Source organism: Argentina anserina, chromosome 7 (assembly GCF_933775445.1).
Source record: "Argentina anserina chromosome 7, drPotAnse1.1, whole genome shotgun sequence".
Taxonomy (NCBI): Eukaryota; Viridiplantae; Streptophyta; class Magnoliopsida; order Rosales; family Rosaceae; genus Argentina; species Argentina anserina.
In genome coordinates this window covers 494,839-517,569 of record NC_065878.1, presented here as the reverse complement: position 1 = coordinate 517,569, position 22,731 = coordinate 494,839, and the positions used below count along the sequence as shown (strand labels likewise).

Below are 22,731 nucleotides of genomic sequence, written 5' to 3'. Positions count from 1 at the left end.
TAATTCAAAAACTTATCATACCTAGGATTTTGTTGTATGCATTCAATAAGAGGCATGTTCACTTCCACCTTCTTGAAGATGTCGAGCATGGCTTGATCAGAGTAATCCTTTTTTTGCTTTGCAAATCTACTAGGGAAGGGAACACGAGGAAGATCATTAGTTGAAACCAAACCACTAGAGTTAGGATCCTTACCTTTGTCATGCACGGCATGATCTCCTTGGGGTAGAGGCACGGCATCATTTGCCTTAGAGGAGGCAGGGTCCTTCTCTAAGTCCTTGACATTGAAACTCTCGGTCTCTTGTCCTTTAGAAGGCACGGCCTTCTTGTTTTGCTGCAATGGAGCATCCAAGATCCTCCCACTTCTTGTAATCATGGCCTTCACATTAGGATTAGGCTCAGTTTGGCTCGGCAACTTTCCTCCTTCATGGATCTTGCCCATAAAGTTGATCACTTGTCACATCTGCTCCTTAAGCTCGGTTATGTCCTTAGAATGAGCTTGTTGACTTGTAACTAAAGCTTGAGTAGCAGAGTTTAGATTTTGTTGCCCTTGAGCAAGAGACTTCAAAAGTTCATGATAGTTAGGTGAAGATGCATTATTCGAACCATGAACATTAGAGTTAAAGGAAACAGAACCTTGAGGTACCTGAGGCCTCACAAACAAACTTGAAGGACGAGGTCCTTGACCTTGAGCATTGGACGGTTGAGCATTGTTGTTCCAACGAAAATTTGGATGATCTATAAGTCCAGGATTGTATGTGTTCGAGTATGAATCGTACCTAGGCCTTTGTTGCCCCATGAAGTTCAACTCTTCTTCAGTCATTGCACCATTTGGACAATTTTCCGTCGTGTGATCTTTGAAAGAACAAATGCCACATGCTTGAGTGTTGATGCTCGAACCATTGAATGTCTTGACTAAAACGTCAAGCTTCCTTTCTAAAGTAGCCATCTGATTTCTTGTATCAACATCATACACCCCACGGCTCTTGCTTCCTCTCTTCTCCTTGGAACTAAATTGGCGATTGTTGTCGGCCAAGTCATCAATCAAGGTGTAAGCTTCTTGACCGGTCTTGTTCATGAATGTGCAGCCACATGCCGAATCTACCATGCTCTTATTGATGGTGTCGAGTCCTTCATAGAAGAATTGCACCAAGTCATCCAATGAAATACCATGGTGAGGGCACTTCCTTTGTAGTTCCTAAAATTCCTCCCATGCCTTATAGAGTGAATCACCATCCTTTTTAGTGAAGTTCTGAATCTCCCTCCTAAGTCTTTTCGTGAGTTGAGCAGGGAAGAATTGCTTCAAGAACCTCCTAGTCATTTCGTCCCATGTGGTTATGATTCTTGCAGGCAAAGAGTACAACCAACGCTTAGCATCATCCTTAAGGGTAAATGGAAACAAAAGCAACCTCAAGCCTTCTTGAGAAAAATGATGAATCGATCGGAGCTTGAAAATGTCCAAGAACTCCCTAAGGTGAACATTAGGGTCTTCCATTGAGGAACTAGAGTACTTAGGTAGCTGCCCGAGCAATTGAACTGGAATGGAGAAGTTAGCTTCATCAGGTGGAGTGAAAGCAATGCATGAAGGTGATTCAGGGGTGGTGGGAATGAACGCATTCTTGAGTGCCATTGGAGCACCAACATGAATTATGTCACGGTCCACAATTGTGTCTAGCTCTAAATTGAAGATAAAGGGGAAGGAAAGATCCTCCTCTTCTTCTGATCTAGGTTAAGAGTTTAAGATTGAATTGCTTGGAGATGTTTCAAAATCCTAGGGTCCACTCGTGAAAGAGTTGTTTAAATCTCTAAGTGCTTGAATTCGATCTTTAAGCTCTTGTGTTTTCTTAGATATTTCGGACATGCATAGTTCCTGTGACACGAAAGTTAAAGAGTTAGCATTGAAGAATACACAATGAACACATACAAATTGTGCCTTCCCTTAGTCATACACACACACACACACACACACACACTTATGGAAGAGGCACAGTACTATATTGTCAAGTTTACAAAGAGTTAGTTCTTTACGTTCACAAAAGTTCATACAATTCACAAGTTCTTTTTGCTGTTTCAATGATTGAATGATCGATTGATTCTAAGTTGTAAACCAAGGTGGACGTGCGGCCTAAGTATGGATGCCTAGACACAAGATCAAGTCTTTGTTTCAAAAGGCCGTGTAGCTCAATTAGAGATAGTGAACATGGTAGGACTCTTTTGTTGAACTACGGAGAGCGAACTCCCTATCGACTCCATCACCGAGATGTATGTCAGTCAATAGTTCTCTGAGATCCAATTTTGGTCCCATGCACCAGAGTAATAAGACAGTGTGCCCCTTACTCAGCTGGACTTAACCTTGTGTGTTAGAAAAATATCCAAGTGTTAATAAAACCCGTCTTCAACCTCATGCAAACCCGAGAGCTAGCATGAAGGGTTAAGGCTAATATTAACAAAAGGGACTTTACCTATTCCGTTCGATTTACAACCTACAACAATCATTCACTCAAGCACCAAAACAAAAACCTAAGATATATTTACTATATGTACAACGAAACAAGATAAGAATATACAATTGTACACTATAAACAATGAATTCGAAATTAAAAGTTAGGGATCCATCTCTATGGATCCCCGGCAACGGCGCCATTTGATGGATTGCTCGATTACTCGACATCAATATTTAACCTTGTACGCATCATTAGTAGTATAAAGCAAGAGGGTATCGTTCACAAACCGGAGATCCAGCCAGGGCTTAGGATCACATCAATTAACACGAATCATAAAGATATAAAGGATTTGATTTATATGATCGGATTGAAAGATAAAAACAGAGAATAAAACCTAAACTAATATATACATGTGATCAACCAACCAACACATAAGCAATCACCAAACAAATCATGTAAGAACAAAGCCATCGAATTTTATTCTCAATCATGTTCATGCCGTAGGTATCAAGGTTCAAACTAAGTTCGATCATGCGTCAAGTTCCTACTTGTTTCCTAATACATGGATACATTCGAGCTTAACTACTTGTCTTGCTACGAAATCTAACATATCAATTCATCATGCAATTACATATCACATAGAGAAATCAACATGTTTTAAGTACCTATCCAATGCCGAACTTAGAATCAAATTCGGTCGAAAAACCAAAGAACAATTAATCCACTACTTGTATCATAATCGTTACTAACTTTAAATGATTAACATATGCAACATCAACTACTTATCTTAATCACACATGCAATATAAAAACACACCGAAATTTAATCAAGAACATAGAACAAGAACGCACGACATCATAACAGAAATCATTGAAGAGAAATCGAAATCTTCATATCATTACACAATTCGAAAGTCACAACTATCTCATAGACAAGATTGAATTAAACTTTAACAAAACAAAAACAGAAATCATCCAAGAACAAGAACATATAAAACCGAAATAAAACATGAAGATCATAGAGTTACACTTTGAAATAATCCTACGGGGTTTATTCCAAGCAAACGAAGATCCTAGGCTACTTGCTTCGAATCCAAAGGATGGAAAAAGGATGAATTTCGGTTTTAGGATTTCTTGGTGGATGAGGGGAGGCCGAGCCTCTATAAATAGGAGTCAATGAAGCCCTCTTGCCGTCCCTTAAAGAGGTAGAATCCAATTGGGAAGCTGAAATCTTATTTGTTATGGACTTTGATTCATGTACTCTAAATCCAACTTGATGTGGGAAACCAAATCCAATAGGGAGAACACATATGGGCTGCACGGCATCTCTCTTTGTTCAACTAGGAATAGTTAGGCCGGCCTCTTCTTCTCCTTCTTCAACTCGGATATGATTTTCTTGTCTCACTAGGAATGCATCACGGCATCACTACTTCATTTCCAAGTATGATTTGTCTTTCCTGAAAAAAATCGACGATTAAGGAATAGAAAAGTAGAGTCCTAGTCGAGTAAGGAATCCTAGCTCAATAAGGATTTCTAACACTTAGCACAATTTCATCATCAATTCATTCAATTTCGGCACAGCTCTACTTAGAACATACAAATGACAAATATGAACCTAAAACAACTAAATAAGAAGTAACAAAGCATAAGAATATGACATATAAACATTAAGACCGTCACACTTTGTGCTCCTATCATTACCAAAATTTCAGGATCCTTTCATTTGAGGAGAATGAACAGAAAATAATAGATATATTAGTCGCCGCTAGATCACTCAACACGGGGTAACTAAACGTCAAATGTAAGGATGATTAACTGAGATTAAAACTTGGTAGGAAGATAAATAAAAAGAAAGAACAAGGTCTTTATGTTCAGCAAAATGCAGATGGTATTTGGTTGAAGTAAAAGGTTCATTCACTGTGAGTAAGACATGGTAGAGAGAGAATAAAAGGAGCATCATATAGACTTTTATTTTCATTAAGCTAGAGAAAGTAAATTTAGAGAAGGGAGGGTTTTCTTTCCTGTAACCAATCTTGTAAAACAGAAAGAGAGGGGTTACGCTTCCTTGTAGATAATTTTTCAATAAAGCTGTTGATGAATGAAGAAATTGAGAGCAAGAACAGAAATGATGCAGAGAAAATATCTTTTTCTGATATATTCTTGATGATTTACAATTGAGAGAGTATGTGTATAAATAACACAATGTACAAGCTACAACACTAAAACTAGAAGCTAGAAAGGCACCACACATGGGTGCCAAGATTAAGGCAGGAGGCAGCATGGGGACTCTGCAGACATAAAAAACAGAAGCTGATTGGATGAAAAAGAGAACATCACATCTGACAGCTAAAACTCAAAGGCTAGTAACTACCAAACTAAGTCAACTGAGCTAACCAAACTAAACCATAAACTTTGTTTCTTCAACAATGAATGACACAATAGACTTTGCCTCGAAGAATACTTTACAAGTGGAAGAGTTATTTCCAGTGTTTGACAAGGGACTTGTAATGGATAATGATAATCAGAGATCCATTTGTGCAGATAAGATTTGATAAGATGAGTTTGATGTGTTCATTATTTGACACATTTAGATACTCTAATTCTTGGACATGTGCATGTTCTTAAGCATTTTATTGTGTTTTAATGGTATTTAGTGTTTATGTAGTCATAGAATGAAAAAGAGCAAAAAAAAAAAAGCATTTGTGAGAATCTACCCTTTCTGAACAGTCAACTTTGCCGAATTACTGTGAGAAGTCAAGATGGAATCAGCAAATGAGCCTTATACAATTACAAAGATACCGATGTTAACTTTCTAGAGTATTTTATGGTTCCTGATTTGGAGTTTCGTAGAGGAAGAGTTATGGCATTTTAATCACTTGGAGATCAGCTGCCAGAAGAGTTACGAAATTGGATAATAATGGGCTGATTGAAGTTGGAGTAGGGTTATTAAGTTGGACTTTTAAGTCCAAATGGTGCAGCCAACTCATTGGTAATTATTCAACAGAAAGAGGAGAGAAACATTTTTCCTTCTCTTCTGTTCATCTCCTCTGCAGCCATCAAACCAAACTTTGCTTCTTCTTTTCTCTTCTCAGAAATAGCCACAACAATCAATCTTTCACTTAAAGTTTTGATCAATTAGATAGAGTGGGGCAATTGGGTGGGTTTCCAACTTAGATAATTGATAAGGAATTGAAGACAAGAGTTACAAGAAACCGAAACTGACGAAATTGAAAAGGAAAACTAAAACTTTCATGATGAATGAATGGGAAAAAGTTCAATTGCAATTACTCCACTTCTTCTATATAATCAGAGTTTTGGGAGAGAAAGAGAAGAAGAAAAAACTGAAGAGAAGAAAAATAAATGCTTCAAGGATTCCAGGTTCTTATATTCTGCTCATCTTTCAATTTCTTTACTTTAGATTCATGTTTCTAAATTTCATTTAGTCATGAGTAGCTAAACTCGTTTGTAGTTAGGGCTTTACTGCCCCAGACATGTTTTCAATTCATAATTAAGATGAATTTCAGTTTTATATTTGTTTGGTGATTTTGATTTCTCTTAATTAAATTGCAATCTTGTTTGTGTTTCTATGTATGGGCGCATCTTAGAAGCTTGAATTAGATTAATATGTTGAAGAGTATAACTAATTAATCATGTTATTATGCTCTATTCCGCAACAATTGAATTGTTTGTAGTATTCATTGGGAAATCAATTCTTGTATTTCAATTACAGTAATCATGTATTGGGGTTCTTGTGACATTCAGATTCTCTTAGAGCTTAATGAGTTTTCATTTGATAGCTTGAGTAGATGCCATGCTAAGTTGCATTTGAAGATATAAATTATGTTGTAGATGTCTGTAATATCCCATAAATTTATAATTATTTTCTAATTATTTTTTGGAGATATTTAAATTGGTGGTGATCCAATTATATAGTACGAGGGAGAAAACGAAAGTGTTCGATCGATTTATACACATAAACGTTACCGTGACGGTTCAAGAGTTGACTTTTATCCGTTATGAATCTCAGAAAACTTCACTCATGAAAATCGTAGAGTTCGTCAATACGAATTCGTGGACACGCGGCACGCCTAAATCAGAGTTCGTATGAAGAAGTTACGAATCAAAAGGTATTTGGAAATTTTTGGAAAATAGTATAAATAGGGGAATTAAAGAGAAAAAAGGGAGAAAAATCAGAAATTATGATCGGTACTGTTCACCCGAAAATCCAGAAATTTCTTCCCGAGCGACCGACTTTGGGCTGCCAGATCTCCGCCGTCCGGCCACCATAGACCGGCGCACTTGTCCCGTTTGAAAAGTTGTTGCGTTCTCTGTTGATTGCGTTCTCTGAAAGTTCCCCCGAAAGTGCACAGTTTGCTGAGCTTCACATCGCCGGATCACCCTCCTCCGGCCACCAATCGGTGAGATTATTGTCTCATTTTGAAGGTCTCATTCCATACTACAAACCGTCCAAAATATTTAACCCAAATTATTTTGTGCTAGGAGAATCGAAGAAAAAGAAATCCTAGGTTTTAAAATGGGGGTTTTTAGTTTTTTTTTTTTAAATTGAAGTGTTTAGGCTCGGAATTGGACTTTGTGTTGAACTAGAAAGTTGTTAGGAATGTCATTTAGATTGTGGTGGTGAAATTTGGTGGTCATTGGTGATGGTCCGAAAATGGTGGTGGCACATGAACAATAATTGTGAACAGTGAACTTAGTGAAACCTGGTAAAATTTGGTGGTCATTGGTGGTGGTCGGAAAACTTGATCGTCCACGGTTAATGGGTAAGTGAAACGCTATTTTAATAAATGATTTTAAAAATATTTTAGCGATTATGGACTATGGTGAATGTGAGTAAATCTCACTATGACGAGTCTACCCTTGGCGGTGAGTCACATTTATGTTTTCTTAAAAGATCGAACTATGACATGTATATAATATAGTGGTTGTGTATGTGTATAAAATGGTAATTATGATACATATATATGTGTTGCTATATTATATATTGTTACGTTCTTACTTCCAAATGAGTTTGTACTGTGGCAACTATATTTATATTATTGAGCAAGAGTTGCTTGGTTGTAGTACAATAAACATGTGTTGATTGTTATATTGTACGCAGTTTTAACATTGAGTCTTGTTAAAATGTTTTCTGGTCTTCGAATGTTGGTGGCAGTAGTCGGAACCGAGCCTTGGCCGGGTGTCTGTTACGATTCAGTTAGAGCTCTAGTCTGTCTGTCGGTGTACTGCATGAGGGGTAACCGATGGGTTGCCTGGGTCTCATGAGTACCCATATTTTTTGTGTGATATTGGGTAACAGATTAGTTGCCCATTATCTGTCGGCGTACTGCATGAGGGGCAACAGATGAGTACCTCGGTCTCATGAGTACCCTTATTTTAAACGTAATTTGGGTAAACAGATGGATTGCCCAATGTTTCATGAGTACCTATATTTTCATATGTTATTGGACAATCAGATGGGTCGTTCAATGTTTTACGAGTACATTTATCTTTAAATGTCATCAGTATTTTCTTTTGTATGCAACGTGTGTTATACTGTTGATTTACTCATACGGGCTGAAAAGCTTACCGGGTTTGTGTTTACAATCCCGGTGCACCAATTCGATGGTGTAGGGGATAGTTATGCAGGTGGGGATTAGCAGATTTTGAGGGCTTACTCTGAAGATTTCTTTCTTCTGTTTGTGGTGAGGATTGAGTGAGTTTTACATTTCCATTGGTTATAATACTGAGGTATAAACTGGTTATCTATTATTCAAGTCGATTGAGTCGTACTGTGTACTCAGTTTCGATACATTGTGCTTATAAGATGATTTCAATATATTTGAGATTGTTTTAGAGTTTTCATGGCTTCGAATTCGAATTTTTATCATTTGAATTTTCGAGTTCGAATTTTTATCATTTTGAGGTATACAATGTCATACACGGAATGTAGGAAGCAAGAGAGAATAAAGTAACTATAGTTAGATGTCATGACTTGGTTGTGAATGTTTTCACCATAAATATATGTTTTGATTTTTTCATTCTTATTGTGACTAATTACAAGTTTGGTGGTGGATAGAAGTCCTAGCTAATTCACTTTATTGTTTGTCTCACAGTTGAATTTGTTCATTTGATTTATTATTTTGTTTTTAGTTTCAAGAACTCAAACCAAAACACCCCAGATTGTGTGTGTGCGCGCGTTAAGTTAGTTGTTTGGTTAGTTATTACAATTGATTAGCACAATTGATACGAAGTCTCTGTGGATTCGACCCCTGCTTATTTGCTATATTATGCCTGGATATGTACACTTGCAGGGTTTAACTTGTTGTATTTAGCTACCTTTTGATTGCTAGATAAACAACCAACATAGTTCAACAATAAAGAAAGGGAATAAGAAAAGGGAAATCAAAATCTAATACTCAAATTTTTTTAAGGTAAACGATGATAATAACAATGTGTCAGTGTTTGATTAACAAAATATTCCTTAAGAAATCATGAGGCTTTATCTCTCCCTAACCCTAGCCGCTCTCCTTTTCTTTGGTGGTGGTAACGGGTTTTGGGTCAGCGATGGTGGCAACGATTATAGTGATGATAGCTTTGGCTGGATTCTAGCATCGGAAGGGTGGCAACCTCCTCCTCTCTTCTTCTTCCTCTCTCCAGGCCACGGTCATGGAGGTGGAGGCATATCCCGATTCGAACAAAGTTGCTTCTGTGTTTGGGCGGCTAACATGGATGCTTCAGCAAGATCCTGATCCAACCGATGGGATTTGGGGTTTTAAAGGCGCGATAAGAATGTCAATGAGTTTTCTAGATGCAGAGCCGGCTCGCGTGCTTTCAAATCTTGGCGATTTGGTTGGAGCCTCGGGGTTGACTACGGTGGTGGTTGATTTCCTTGTGATGGCAACTTCGAGTTGGGATTGGGCTCGTACAAGTGAGATTGAGATTAGGTCCATGCTTTCGGAGGATGGGAATATTGAAGACCCTGGAGAGGTCTGTTCTACGGTCCTTGCAAGGGACTCCCCCTCATTGTAGGGAGGGTTCTTGTTAGATCTTGCCAGGTTATCTCCTCTGAGCAGGATGGCCCTAATATGATAATAAGTGAGTAGTCTCACATTTAGTTGATTTGGCCATTTAGTTACTGGTTCTGGTGCCTTCTCATTGATGATCTGTAGCATTGAGTTAGATGTATTTTCTTATTTAGCTCGCATGGTTCAATTGTTTTGAAATCTTAGAGGGTGTTCCATGTTCATCTTACCTCATACTTTTTTATATATGACAAAATCGTCGATTCTAAAAATAAAAAACAATGCGACAGTGCATGCTTGAAAGCTCTAGAAATTTAAAATTCCAATACCATATCCAAAGATCATAAAAAGAAGCAAACAATAAGAACCATAATCAAATCTCTTGATGATCGACCCTTCCAAAAATCTCGATCATTACGTGTGAGCCCCTGAAATGTTTCGTCATTTTCCGATATATAGAACACGCTAACCGACATTTTTTCGCGATATCAAATTTGTAGTATAATATTTTTGTTTAAGTTACATGTTAACATGAGCACGAGAGTATTCACATAATATTTTTTCGACACTCGGTTAACTTTCTACGCATTTGAGAAGTTAATGACTATTAAATCGTATTTGCAGTTTTCTCTTTATTTAAGTTTTTATATCAAGACCGTTGGTTTTAGGTGGATTAATCTGGGCCATCCATTTTCATTTAAAGAGGCCTCAGTCCATTTTTTTTCGCTTCTTCCTCTCGCTCTCTCTCCGCTCGGTCTCTCCCTCTTCCCCTTCAACCCAGAAACTACAGCGGCTTTGCCGCCTTCCAGCCGAACTGGGTCGGCGCGCCACCACCAAAATATTCCTCTCCCTTTCCTCTACAAAACCCCTAATTTGCATGTGAGATTTGAGATCGATTGAGAACAAATTGAGGGGAGGACAGTCGGTGTGATCTTAAGGATTTCGGCGAGATTTCGAGTTTCGGAGAGCCTCTCGGACTCCTTTTGTCGACCTCGTCTCTCTGATAATTTATCTCTGAGCTTGGGGAGGAGATGGAACTCATGGGTAGTAGCAGACCTCCGGGGAGGCTTTGGAGGACGAACAGTATCTCGGGACAACGTCGGGAAGTGTTGCGCAGTCTGCCTTCCATAGGTCACTGAGGTAGTAAATCCTCTTATTTTGTCTTTGTGTTGCTGATTTTGGTATATGGTGATGCATAAAAGTTTGTTGGTTGCTTAATAATTCGGGGCTACGGCGAAAACTGTTGCATTTTGGTCCTGGAAATGGTCCGGGGGTGTGACAGTATTTACTTGGTATCAGAGCGGGTTCACCCCTCGGACCATGTTGTTTTTTTCTTAGTTTGTGTTTTGGGAGTATTGTGTGATTCAAATTGATGAGTGATAGCTTTCTTTTGTTTTTGATTCATTGGGAGTTTGAGCATTTGGGTGTTGGATACCTGCATGCATGTATGGAGTTTAGGTATATCGATATGATCTTGTTAGCAGTATTTTGGTTTGCTAGCTAGTTGGGGCCTTGACTTTGAAATTTGATTCCAATCTATCAATCATCTATTTTGGTTTATTATCTTGCCCCTGATACTTTTGTCCTTGTGAGAAAGATTATTGTCTGTATGATTTTCTTGATGACAAAGAGACTTTGCAGAGAGGACTATTATGTGTGTATTCATGTAATCTAGCAGAGACGTAATTGCAACAATTGAGAGGGCTGTAAGGATGTTGAATTTTCTGTTTTCAGTTTCTGTTCTCTGATATTGGTATTGTATGTGTAGAACGCGAATCTGAAAACAAACAAGAATGCAGACACGTGTACAAATAAAATGTAATTTATTGAATATCAAGCGCGGGGTTACAATCTTTGGTGAACTCCTCTGATTCTATCTCCGTATGTGATTTGGCTCAAGGGTGACATGCACTTGATCTTGAGGATTTGAGTTTGATTTGGATTTGATTTGATGAAGAACGAGCGATTTGGCCGCTTGATGATTCTTCGTGGACTTGAGTTTGGATTGGATTTGGATTTGATGAAGAACGAGCGATTTGGCCGCTTAATGATTCTTCGTGGACTTGAGGTTGGATTTGGATTTGATGAAGAACGAGCGATTTGGCCGCTTGATGATTCTTCGTGGACTTGAGGTTGGATTTGGATTTGATGAAGAACGAGCGATTTGGTGGCTTGACGATTCTTCGTGGATTTGATAATCTTCGTGGACTTGAGAGACTTCAGGATTTGTCGAGAGTGAGCTTGCTCAAGTGATTTTCTCTCCTCTTCTCAAGTCTCAAAAATCCTCCTCGTCCTCTTCATGTTGAAGGGCTATTTATAGTGTCAAAGTTTCTATTTTGTATAATATTTTAATGACACTAAAATAATAAATTCTTTAATTGTATAATTAAATCAATATGTATTTTCCGATTAATTTAAAATTAGTTATTCTCATAACTAAATCAAACAAAAAATAATTGATTTAATTATGACCGTTAAGGAATTTATTAATTTAATTAAATGTCCGATTACCATTTCGAATCGTCAATAACATTCAATTTTCTGATGCAAAACAGAATCACGTAGCTTCAATTACGATCATCCGTTTATGTGCTGACACGAGTTTTATTTGGATCTGCACAAACTTTGTTGACTTTTTGGCCACGTGTGCAATTTTGTCGGGCTCTTGGTCGATTTAATTATTTAACGAAGATAATTTACTTCATTAAATTTCATGTGTCTACAGTATGTTTGTGGTTATCAAGTACGGAGGCTAGGATATGCATTTATGGTATGTGTTCTATTGATTGTAGTATGCAATTTCCTTTTTTATCAGGTTTGATGTCAAATTTTGACAATCAGTTTTAGGTATTAAGATTAAGCTATTGGAACTTTAGTTTGAGGTATTGGACATGGTCAATTAAAGCTTGGCCAGGGAACAAAATGAGTAATTGACTTCTTTCTATTGTTAATCAAAGGACAATTAAAGAGAGTTAACTCTATAGCTACCCATATATCTAATTGGTGTTCTTGATATGTTGTATAGCTATTCCTTGTCATGGTCGATACCATAGTTCTGTGATTGAACTCGATACACTATGTTCTAATCATCTTGATGGCTTACAGGAAAGAAAAAGTGGATTTATATATGTTTGATGTTTGAAGTTTCTTGTTTGAAATGATGAGTATGCGATTTATTCTGTCTTTACCTAAGTCAGTTGCCTTCACTTTGCTCATGATTTTGTGTGATGAGTTTCGGATCATTTAACATTTATGTTGTGAGATAACTACATACCAAGTTCACTCAAACCATGTAGTGTTTCAGGGCTTCTATTTTGAAACAACGTGGCTTAAACAAAGCTAAGGAGCACATTGGTGGTATAAGCTAGCTAGTAAATGCCTACTGTGCATTGTACCAGACAATTTTGCTCTACAAATTGTCATTAATATTTGATTTCTACTTCACTTTCATAGCCGTTACTGTGTTAATATACTCTTGGTTGGTTAATTGGTTAATATTTGTGTATGTAGATAGTCTGCTTAGATTATCTTACCTTTAGAAGAAACCTATACTCTGTAGAATTTTGCAGTAACCATCATATTAAAAGCCTGGATCCAAGTCTGCAAAGCTATAGGGTTCTTCATAGGTATGATCTTTATTGGTAAGTCCTTAATTCAAGGTTCTGCGTAATTTGCATAGGACTGGGAAGATGATATCAGTTGTGTACCATATGTGTTCAGTAAACTGTGTTTTTGCTGCTCTATGTTTCGGTATTACAAACTTGGTTTATTGCTTTTGTGGAATTAAGTTTACAACTACCGGAAGGTATTTCAGTTGTATATGAATAGTTGATATTGTAATTAAGTGCACCCATGTACTATAGTAAGTGAACTGTCATGTATTTGATTCTGCGTAAGTAAATTATTTGTCATATTTTTGCATTCCTTTTGCTGCTATTTTAGCTTGGTCGAGCAGAAAGGGTATGTTAGCTGCTTTTGGGTATCCAAGACCTTTCCTATTCCTTGGGTGTTCTGTGTGGGGGATGCTACAACCAATAAGGTAACAATTGGTAAGCTTTAGTATGAGACTTTACTTCTTTGTCAGGTATGACAAAGATCATATAACTGTATAGATAATGTATTAAGTTACAACTCCTCACCTTATAGAATAATATGTGTAATATCACATATAGTGCAATTTATTGGTTGAATAATTTACTTGAAATGTCACAAAAAAACGGTGAAGCCTGTGCCTGGCACCGTAGTTTATTTTTACGGTGAAGCCCGTGTTTGGCACCGTAGTTTATATTTATCATTACGGTGATGCCCTTATCTAGCACCATGGTTTATATTTACGGTGAAACCCGTGTCTGGCACCGTGGTTTATATTTACGATGAAGCCTGTGTCTTGCACCGTAGTTTATATTTATCATTACGGTGAATCCCGTGTTTGGCACCGTAGTTTATATTTATCATTACGGTGATGCCCTTGTCTAGCACCATGGTTTATATTTACGGTGAAACCCGTGTCTGGCACCGTAGTTTATATTTATCATTACGGTGATGTCCGTGTCTAGCACCGTAGCCGTAGTTTATATTACGGTGAAGATCATGTCTGACACCGTAGTTTATATTTATCATTACGATGATGCCCGTGTTTGGCACTGTAATTTATATTACGGTGAAGCTCGTGTCTGACACCGTAGTACATTTGAACACCTTGATTCCTATTAATCTCTATTAATCCGGGTCAGGGTACCACAAGAGTATTACGCGGTAAATGCCACATGCTTTTGTTTGAGATAGATAGCAGAGCACTTTCTCTAAACAAGTCGCGTAAACGCACTAGTGGAAGTTTAGAGATGCAACCTACAAGCGATTACTTGGAGCTTGAGTTCAAGGAGAGTACCTCATTTTTCCTACTTTTGGGGAAATTTCGGGACGAAAGTTTTTTTAAGGGGGGGTAGAGTGTGAGCTTCTGAAAATTTTCGTCATTTTCCGATATATAGACTACGCTAACCGACATTTTTTCGCGATATCAAATTTGTAGTTAAATATTTTTGTTTAAGTTACACGTCGACACGAGCGCGAGAGTATTTAGAAAATATTTTTTCGACACTCGACTATTAAATTGTATTTGCAAATTTCCCTTTATTTCTGTTTTTATATCAAGACCGTTGGTTTTAGGTGAATTAATCTTGGCCGTCCATTTTCATTTAAAGAGGCCTCAGCCCTTTTTTTTTCGCTTCTTCCTCTCTCTCTCTCTCTCTCTCTCTCTCTCTCTCTCTCCACTCGGTCTCTCCCTCTTCCCCTTCAACCTAAAAACCACAGCGGCTTTGCCGCCGTGCGCCGCCGCCTTCCGGGCGAACTGGGTTGGCGTTCCAACACCAAAATATTCCTCTCCCTTTCCTCTACAAAACCCCTAAATTGTATGTGAGATTTGAAATCGATTGAGAACGAATTGAGGGGAGGACAGTCGGTGTGATCTTAAGGATTCCGGCGATATTTCGAGCTCCGGAGAGCCTCTCGGACTCCTTTTGTCGACCTCGTCTCTTTGACAATTTATCTCTGAGCTTGGGGAGGAGATGGAACTCCTGGGCAATAGCAGACCTCCGGGGAGGCTTTGGAGGAGGAACAACAGCTCGGGACGACGTCGGGAAGTGTTGCGCAGTCTGCCTTCCATAGGTCACTGAGGTAGTAAATCCTCTTATTTTGCCTTTGTATTGCTGATTTTGGTATAGTGATACATAAAAGTTTATTGGTTACTTAATAATTCGGGGCTACGGCGAATACTGTTGCATTTCGGTCCCGGAAATGATCCCGGAGTGTGACATTAAGTTACACCAAAACATTATAAATAGAGAAAATTTTAAGAATAATATATAAAGTATTGATTGCTGAGAATTGAGATTACTTGATTTTTAAAACTATCACAATAATACGTGAAGTTTAAAACTAGACCCAATATATGTACATCTGTTAACTTTTCTGTCAGTTTCTATATTTTCCATCTGTTTATATGTTTTCCGTCATATTTTCTAGGGGTATACTCGTCTCTTCGTCTCTTCAATGAGGATTTCCATGTAAAAGTAGTCCCGAACCCAGTCTCTCTGTTTTGGTTGATTAGGAGAGATTTAGGAAACACCAATTTTGAATTGTATGTGGCATTCTCAGTGAGAGTATATACAGTCTCGCATGAGATTCTAGTAATATTGGCTGCAATCCCCCTATTCATCGGTTTCCAGTTGTAGAATAAGAAAGGATTGAAGCAATGGTCTAAATAGCGGTTATCGGCATCGTATCAATTTTGTAAAATAATTATATAACGGGGATATATCGAGATATATCGGATTTATCATTTTTGCTAATTTTTAATTAAATTTAATATATTTATAAACATATACATCAAAATATACTAAATAAACTTGAAAAATTAAAACTTATAGAAGTAAATATACTAAATAAAATTCATAAAAAAATATTTGATTATTTTGACAATTAAAATACATAAATAGTATTAATTAATAAAAATAGAGGTGATCATTTATCATAAACTCTCTCGTCATCGAATGCTATCGACAAAACTTTCATTTTCTTTAAATTATTTTTTCAAAACGACATGGTTTTTAAAAAAAAAAATTTCAAGTTGACCGATATAATAGACCGATAAGCAACTTATCGTATCGTTTTCTTAGTATCAGGAATATATCGATGATATATCGGGATATTTAGAACATTGGATGGAAGTATAACAATTAACAAAAGGGAGGGAACTACAGACATGTACTACCACCACTAGAATTCATATACTGCATCATAATTTTAGAATTATGGTTTGAAATATCATAGTGATCCCTGAAGCTGTTAAATTTACAAATTGCAATTGCAAAGGTTAGAGATGAAACAATTAGAGTGCATAGACTCATCATCCATATGGATGATTACACCTCCATAGTCGTCCTACCTTCCAATTAGTAGTTTACCCAATCATCCAATGATCCAATAGACAACATCCTTCATGTAGATTCCAAAGCTACTCAGGATGGGTGTTGTATCTTCCTCTCTTGCTCCACATCCCCAATCTGTAAAGCAAAAGAACGCAACAATATCAAATGAAGAGAGAGATCAGAGATTGCATAGGTAGACCACGAAGCGGAATCAAAGACGTAGGGTGGGGTTCCGTTATATCTTGAACAAGAAACAAAATACAATTCAAGGGGACTCGGTGTCTGCGACCTTAGCGGTGATGTACGAAGATGGAGTCGTGAATGGTCACGCGGTTGGTGTGGGTGAGGCTAAAGTTTTGAAGAGGATCACGGTTGGGTGTCGGAGGATATGACTGGGGGCTCGATCTCTGCCTGAGAGGATGCTTGGTCAGAGTAGCAGAACTAAACGGTGGAGGAGGAGAATAATGAGTTAGGAATGCCAAAATACGTGCTTACCCTTCACTTAGATGATAATGGCATACTCCGTAAACAAGGAGTTAACTGCCTGTATGTAAACCAAGTCAATTTCTGTATAAACCAACTCTTTCTATAGTTCACGTAGCATTGTGATAGTATCGAAAGTTAGGTAACCTTAATTCAGTAATATTTTATATACTATTCTTAAAATTTTCACTTATAAATAAAACTCATTTCCAGCTCCAACTTGGCAGAACAGTAGCAATAGAATGTTAAGTAACTTATTTTAACTCAAGTTCAGATAAAACGTAAATCACAAACCTCAAACATTAACAGAGTGTAGCATAAATTTTTTATTCAATAGTTCATCATCATTCACGCCCGCACAAAGGGCTTCCTCGGGGAATTTGGGCCATTATCCCCATTCATCTCAAAGTTAACGGGTCATTGTGCCCGACCTTTCTCATTCCACAATCATAATTTAAGCTACATACTTGCCTCTTCCTTTTTCTTAAACCAACAAATACAAGCCAGTAATTTTCCTTATTCTTTTAAAATTAAAAAAAAATAAAGCAGTCATTTATGTAGACATGAAAACATAGCATACATAATTTTCGTTTAACAAAAGAAATAACCATCCTTTGCCAACAAAAATCTCAAATAAATCAGCCTCTTAAACTCAAATAAACATAGAAAACCATGCAAATGGTTAAAGGAATCAATAGGTTCAGAAAGTTAAAAATTCTGCGTTTGGTAAAACCAACAAATGAATTTACTTTAAGAAAAACAGAGCCCCAATTGTTTAAAAACAATTTCCCCTACCTATAAGTGGCCAGCTTTCGAATCAATCCAAGGCTCACAAGCTTGCTCCCGTTCTCGAGTTCAATATTTGCCCAAAGCGGAATACTTTTCACATTAGACAAATTTGGATCGTCTTCTTGATCCACCTTACCTTTAACTCCAGTTTGAGTCTCTCTTCCACCTACTGCATTTTCGCAGTGGGAGTGCCATCAGGGTAACCAAATATGATGTTAGTACATAAATAAGTAACGATAAAGAAATCTATATAAAGTTAAAAATATCTTACTTGATCCCTCAATGGTAATTGTAGAATCCCCTTTCTTTATAAACAAAGCCTGATCATGATCAGGTGCCTTTGCAGGTTTTCCAGACACAGCCAGCTGAACTTTCGCAGAAGCAACAGCTACGCCATTTCTTACTGATTCTTCAGAACCTGAAAGTTTGAGAAAGAATGTGAAGTAGAGATTGAAACTCTCTACATGTATACTCATTTAGCGAGGATTATGTAGCTCCGGCATTAATTACAAACCTGTTGTTCGATGTTTTGAGTGTTTGGCAACTAAGGCAGGTTTATCTTCACTATTATACTCCATCTTCTTTATGTTGTTGCTTGTCCTGCATGAGTAAAGATCAAACATCACAAACAGTGAAAAAAAATAGCAGCTTTTGTTTTCCCTTTCCTATACTTTTTGTGATTCTAATTTCAGCTCTACTGATGGCCTATTAGGTTGTAAAAGAATGCTCTCCTGTATTCTATATCTCTGGTTACGTGAAACATTGACTTGCCTCCATAGCAATCAGACATGAGCTTCTAGCATGTGATCCCCCCATTACTTCATTTTCTGACCCAATTCCAGAAGATTCAATTCCGTTAACTTCAAGAATCTGTCCATTGTCAATTGCACTGCTCTTCTGGACTGAAAAATTAAACATACAAAGTTTTATCTTATGAACTACAGCACGCCTAAGTATGTTTGAATGTATATATATACAGAGAGAGAGAGAGAGAGAGAGAGAGAGAGAATTTCACATACGGTCAGTCAGTCACGAAATGAGGGATTTTGGACATTTTACCATGCAATTTCGGTGGGCTATCAACTTTTGATTTTTGTCGTCTACCCGTTTTTTTTACAAAACTGATTGTTTCATGACCTTCACCATCCAGTTGCCCGACCTGTTGTTTTTCTGCAAAAGGAACATACCATCAAGTTATAAATTCATGAAATGGGAAAATTAATGAAGTTTAGGAGGGCAGGATTTAACTTTTGACTTTGTATAAACCTAAAAGAACATTCAGGAATTTGATCCTAAATAACAACACAGTTTTGGTTTTGAAGTTAACTTACCTCTCCACACTTCAGTCTTTGGTTTTGCAATTTGATCCTAAAAATTACGTTCTTCAAGTGCTGAACTTCATGAATCACATTGCATGATGATGCTAACCCAAAAGAAAAGGCTGAAATGATGAACTGACAGATATCATTGGCATCATCCTTCCCTTTGTCCAAAAAACTAGGGTCAGAAAGAGTGTTTCAGATATAATAAACACAGCCATGAATCCCCATATGAATCGAGGGAAAACAAACATATATGCCTTAATTAGTGTCAGTCAGCCATTTGTTACCAGTCCGTTCCCTGTGGTGTCTCAGGTCCGATGGACTGAATCCCTTCTCCTGCTTTGTGTATCTGAATTTGACAACAAACTTCCCCATGTAAGAACTTTTGTAATATCTCCAACCCACCAACTCATTCCATGGTATGCATCCACTAGTGACATCAACTCAAAAGCTCTATCCGCTTGCTGTGGAGGGGGAGGTCGAATCTGATAGTGGGATACAACTGCTTTTTAATAAAGCCATTTCCATCACCGTTATTTGCACTCTCGCAACGGACCAAGAAAGAATCCCCCCCCCCCCTAATGGACCTACATAATTTGCCGGTATCCAAGCACCCCATAAAGGGTCTTAAGACAGGTTCACTTCAACATCATCCCCGGGGCTGACATGCAATTGCAGCATCATCTACACAATTAGTGAAATTGATAAATAAACATGACATTAAACACTAATTTCTACCATCCCATCATCATTCAATCCGCACCGAGTAAAATCCCGAATTTGGTACACCAATCTATAGTTGATCCAAGACACTCATGCCAACTGCTAATCCAACTATAGTTGATCATCTTTCCTTACAAATCACAAACCAATTAAAATAAACAAACATGGCACATCGAAATTTTTTTCCGACTATTACATCATTAATCAAAGCTCACTGTAACAGAATCACAAGTGTGCTTCATCAAATCATCAATCATATTTACCAAGAAATGTTAAAAATGCTAATCCAGCACGGTAGCATGACTAGCATCTGGGTTCTTAAACTCATCACAAAAGCTTAAACATATGATCAACATAAATAAAAACCAAAAATAAACCCAAATTAGAGGACATGCATATGCATAAACCCCAAGATCAACCCCAAATCCTACATGCATTACCAAAATCAAACCAAACCCAATTCACCTACCTCCTTCTCCGCCCTCACCCACTCGCCGCCATAGCAATCCCAATGCCGCCGCAGCTCCACGCGCCCAACCTCTAGCAAATCCGCCGGGCTCTTAAACCCCACCGTATACTTGTTTCCATCAACATTCATCAGTCATCACCACCCCTCCACATAAAATGCGTCGACCACGTCAGGCTTCTCAAACCCCTGATCGGCATTGTCCTCCGTCGGCGGCTTTGGAGACCAGAGTAGTGTCGTACTGCAGCAGAACACGAGCCTCAGGATTTGAAGCGTCGATGGGTTCGAGACCGGGACGACGATTTGAGAGGGAAACCATGCACCTTGATCTTGGCGAACCTCGACTTTCGAGCCGCGGCTGAAATGGGCACAAGAGAGAGAGGGCGATCGCCTGCTTCAGCTTCCTCATTTTGCCGGAAATTGGGCTTTTTTATGTTCCGGCGAGTAGAAGAGTGGGGTTATGTACTGCTGCGGATGTTTCTGAAGTCTAGTTGACATGTTTTACGAACAGCAGTTTTGTAATGCTCATGATTTGAATCATTAATCAATTGTTTTTTTTTTTCAGTTTTGTAATGTTCTGAACTCAAGTTGACATTTTTTTCTCGTTGGAGGTAGTCACATATTTATGTTAATTATTATTTTTATTTAATTATTATAATTTTTTATATTTTTAATTAAATTTATTTGTTTTTAGATATTATGAAGTGGAATAAAGAAGAAGAGAGAAGAAAGATAGGGAAATTAAATTCCTAACTCGAATATCTTGATAAAAAGAGAAAAAATGTGAAATTTCAGTAATTTTCCGAGCACCATATTGTTCTATCACAACTAGATCTCATTTTTTTAGTTGAGATTTAACCACACCATTGTTCTCTATTTCTCACAAAAATCATGGCTCTCCATTATCCATAAATCCACACATATATTATGCAAAAATCTAATTTGATTTTGGGTGTAATCATCACCTATAGGTCCATCATTACCTAGTCATCATTCACTTCTCCATTATCACTCATTTCCTCTTTTATCACCTACTTCTTTCCATGATCACTCACCTCAATCACTACATCATTATTTCTCACTTTTCTCTACTTTTTCCACCGTCATTCTTATCTATAAAAACATCCATCACCACCATCTTCATACACACCATTTTTCCACAACCAACCAAGAGAAAGAGAGAGAAAAGAAGAAAAATGAGAGAAGACGGACATGGAGAGCCGAAGCGAAGTCACCTTCAATCTCCTCAAGCTACAATACACATCTCCTCAAGGTGCTAAAATCGCATCAAGCCTCCACAAGAAAAAGGAAATTCGGTCTCTTCTCCTTTAATTCATCTCTCATGTATTCTTTGATGCTTTTATTCGTGATGATGTGTAACTAAATTCCTTCATAGTTATGGACTAATTTAATCTCTAGATATGTCTTCGATTTCAAACTCCAATTGATTTATATAATTTTAGATGAGAATTTCTTCACTGATTGTTCATTGATAATTCTATTGCATGTCTCATTGGGTTGATACTTTGATGCATGTTTTAGGATTATATTATCTTGAATATGTATATGACCGACATATCGTTGCATATTCTGTGAGAGATAACAAGTTCTTTGCAGGTATTTGTGTGAAGTGATTCCTTAGTAATCTAAGGCTACCAACATTGACCTTAGGTTATTTGTTGTTACTCAAAAGTTCTTAGAACTTCATGATTTTAATTATTTTGGTCTAGATATCGACATTTCAGAGATCAAGTAATTGGGAATATAGTTAAGTCGATACCGACATTTCTCTTAACATGACAAGTAAGAGAACGCAATACGGTTAATGACCTAACGTCATTGGTTCAACTGTTTTGCTGAGCACATAATAATCAGATGTTTGAGAACAAACAATTCATCTTTATTCGTTTTGTACGAGAAAAATTAAGATTGCACAACGCTCGGCTCTACTATTATAAAATCAGCATCTCACAAATTCACCAAATTAAGAACTGGAAAATCCGCCCAGCTGTTATCTTGCTCTCAAAAATAGATAGAGGAACAATTAGATACAAACTCAAATGCTTCAACAACATATTTTGCCAGAAATATCTTTGGTATTAAATAAAAGGTGCGTTCTGGAATAGGCCTGACCTCTGAGAGCCCAAGTGTTTTTAGTGGACGGCGTCAATGTGTCAGTTAGCAACAGTAACTGGGGTGAAACCTCATCAGTTACTTTGTCGAAACTGAAAAAACAATCACGCACTGCGCACGTTTTTTTCCCGCACGTGGGATCGTCGAAGGGAACCCTAACCCGAAGTATCCCATTTAGATAGAGATAGAAGTGGAACTCAAACCCAGATCTGGATTACAAAGTAATGTGGCGAAATAATTGCGATTCAGATGTTTCGATTCGAGATACGGAAGGAAAGAGACCGCGCTGTGAAAGCTCTTATGAAAGGCAGTGTCGAGGCGGAAGTGGGTGGTAAGTCGGAATCTGCAATTCCCAATTTGTGTGAGTAAAGTGTCGATTTTGGGTATTATAATTGATTTTGCACGTGAAAACTATTGCAGGTCTGT

The 22,731-nt window shown here is 37.6% G+C and overlaps 1 non-coding gene and 1 pseudogene across 1 annotated transcript; one reads left to right on the top strand and one right to left on the bottom strand.

The window, feature by feature from the left end:
- Nucleotides 1-1,164: 1,164 nt before the first annotated feature.
- LOC126804285 (small nucleolar RNA R71) lies at nucleotides 1,165-1,271 on the top strand. Its single transcript, XR_007673238.1, has one exon. It is a non-coding gene; the product is annotated as a small nucleolar RNA R71 (small nucleolar RNA).
- A 16,392-nt stretch (nucleotides 1,272-17,663) lies between these two features.
- On the bottom strand, nucleotides 17,664-20,701 carry LOC126802564 (protein AGENET DOMAIN (AGD)-CONTAINING P1-like; annotated as a pseudogene).
- Nucleotides 20,702-22,731: the final 2,030 nt, after the last annotated feature.